The sequence below is a fragment of the Harpia harpyja genome, unplaced genomic scaffold (genome assembly GCF_026419915.1).
Source record: "Harpia harpyja isolate bHarHar1 unplaced genomic scaffold, bHarHar1 primary haplotype scaffold_52, whole genome shotgun sequence".
NCBI lineage: Eukaryota > Metazoa > Chordata > Aves > Accipitriformes > Accipitridae > Harpia > Harpia harpyja.
Genome location: NW_026293413.1, coordinates 457,644 through 460,476, shown reverse-complemented (window position 1 = coordinate 460,476; position 2,833 = coordinate 457,644). Strand labels below are relative to the sequence as shown.

Genomic DNA, 2,833 nt, shown 5'->3' with positions numbered 1-2,833 from the left:
ACAGACAACCCCCCCCAACAGCTCTGGAGAAGGCGGAGAACGAGGTGCAGGCCATGCGGTGCCAGGCCGAGGGGCTGACGCGGGAGTACGACCGGCTTCTGGACCAGCACGCGCGCCTGCAGGTGGGGGGGGGGGGGCACCCCTAACCCCCTACGACCCCCCCCCAACCCCCTTTCAACCCCCCCCCCAACCCCCTTTCGTACCCCTTAACACCCCCTCTGACTCCCCCCCCCCCCCCCGGCATCCCATGATGGCCCCTGGGACAAGAAGGAGGAGTGATGACTCGGCCACGCCCGGCCACACCCACCGGGCCACACCTTCCCCCCCCCCCATCCCAGTTCAGGGAGTGGGGGCAAAACTTGGACAAGGTGTTTCCAGCCCCCCGCCCCTTACCCTGTGTTTGGGGACCCCCTGCTCTGTGGCAGCACTCCGGGGGGGTGGGGGGCACGGGGGGGCTCTGAACCCCATTTCAGGGGGTCTGAGCCCCCCCTTTTGCCCCTTCCAGGGGGGGTTTCCCCAGGTGTGCACAGTGGGGGAACTCCCCTCCCCCCCAAAAAACACACCAGCTTCTGCTTCAATAAACATGTGGGATCAGGCCACGCTCGTCTCCACCTCCCACCCTCTCGGGGACCCCCCCCCAGCACCCCAATTTCCCCCCCCCCAGGTCCCTTTTTACCCCCCCGTTGTCACCCAGGTACGGAGATCCCCGAGGCTCAGCCATTTTTATTGGCACCATGCACAGGAACGGGGAGCTGGGGGTGGGAGGGGGGCAGCTCGTTTGTCCGTCCGTCCAGGCCCCACGGCCATCGCAGCGTGGGGTTAGTCCGTCCCATCTGTGGGTCCCGTAAGGCTGCAGGGACGGCCGTGGGGGCCGTCTCACCGTGGGGCTGGCCGTCTCGCCGTGGGGCCGGCCGTCTCACCGTGGGGCGGGTTCCTCCACGAGCGGGGCACCCCACGCGCTACAAGGCGGCGTGCAGGGCCCGGGCCTGGCCCCGCAGCGCTTCGAATTCCCTCTGCACAAAATTCGTCAAAGCTTTCCGCATTTCCACCTGGGGGGGGGGGAGGGGGGAACGAGCCAGGCCCCGTCGAGCCATGGGGCCGGGAAGAAGAGACCCCACAGAGCCGTGGGGCAGAACGGGGTCGTTTTGTGTGTCCCCCCCCCGCCGTGGGGCAGCTCCCCCAGCGCTCACCGTTGACGTACCCTCCGCCCGGAGTCGCTCCAGGAGGGGCCGGACGCTGAACGGTCACCCCACGACCACTGTAATTCGCTACGGGACAGCGTCAGTAACCCCCCCGCAACCCCCCCCACCCCAAAGCCCACCGCCTGCCCCATAGCCAGCCGCACAGCCCGCCCCCCCCCCAAAGCCACCCTACCCTGCTCTCAGTTAGCGAGGTTTAGGAATACCTCTGTGGTGCCGCTTTTGGGAGTTTCTCCTTGGAAATCGAGGCAAGAGACGCCTTTCCCAAGGTGCAGAAGAAACCGCGTAGACTTGTGCGTACTTTCTAGGTCATGCAAGTAAAGCCAGATGCCAGCCAGAGACCGGGAGCGTGTTTGCATTTCTCCCCGATAAGTCAAATGCCCTATTTTTCATGGGTTTCTCATAGGAATAGGAATCGTGAGCGGGCACAGAAGGGTTTCTGTGCTGGGATACAGGTCATTTTTTTGTCATCGCAGCTTGCACGGTGCCGTTTTGAGCGTTGACAGCGCACCGATGTTTAGCTACTGCTGAGCGGTGCTTATGCAGAACCAAGGGCTTCTCCGTTTCTCGCTCTGCTGCCCCAGCGAGCTGGCTGGGAGGGGACACAGCAGAGACCGCTGCCCCGAGCTGACCGACGAGGTACCATGGTCCGTTCCACGTAGTGTCACGCTCAGCAAGAAATTCGGGACTGGGGGAGTCTTCCCAAGGCAGCCGTCGCACCGAGATGGCTGGGCGTCTGCCTGCTGGTGAGAGGTGGTCGGTGGTTGCTGTCACGTCCGTTGGTTTCCTTTTTTATTCCCTGCGCTTGTTAAACTGTCTTTATCTCGACTCCCTTAGGTGACAGCCTAAGGAAAATGGAGCCTCCTGGGTCTCAGAGTAATTCCAGAGCTAAAGCAGCGACAGACATCAGCTCTGGATCAGATAATACGTGCCGACGCTCATCGCTGACCCAAGAAGACATGCTCCTCCTGTCCTACCCGAGGGTTTCAAATCCAACACGCTTTCTTCCTAAAGCAGGACGCTGCCTTATTTACTTGTAACGCCGTTCCTACGCTCCTTGAGATGCGGCTAGAGGTGGGTTACGCAGACCATCAAGCCGCCGTTTGGGAGCACCAGAGCCTTTTGGGTACTGTTTGTCACCACGGTTTGCGTGAGAAGGGAACTAAAACACAATAGACGGCGAGAAATTTAACCTGCCGTGGAGATAGCTACGGTGAGCAAGTCCGATTTTGTGCTTTACAAAGCATCATTTTTAAAATTCAACCCTGAGTTTTGCAAGTGTAAACCCTTATTTTTATAATGCAAGCCTCAATGTTAGGGCAAAAAGCATCAATTTAAAAGACCAAAGCCTACTTTGGGGGGTGCAAACAGTCATTTTTAAGGTCCAGACCCACATATATGGAGTACAAAACCTAATTTATTAGCTCCAAGGTCCGTTCTTAAGGTTCAGAGACTCATTTTAAGGGCCCAGAGCATCATTTTTAAGCCCCAAAGTCTGATCTGGAAGGACCAAAGCCTCATTTGTAGAGTCTAAATTCGAATTTATACAGTCCAAAGCCTCATTTTTACTTTCCAAACTCTTAGCTTTGCCTTCCAAAGCCTCATTTTAGTTTCCAAAACCTTCATTTTTAGGG

At 58.6% G+C, this 2,833-nt stretch overlaps 1 non-coding gene across 1 annotated transcript; it reads right to left on the bottom strand.

The window, feature by feature from the left end:
• Positions 1-2,064: 2,064 nt before the first annotated feature.
• Positions 2,065-2,149, bottom strand: LOC128138511 (small nucleolar RNA SNORD45). The gene has a single exon (XR_008234049.1). It is a non-coding gene; the product is annotated as a small nucleolar RNA SNORD45 (small nucleolar RNA).
• Between the last annotated feature and the right edge of the window lie 684 nt (positions 2,150-2,833).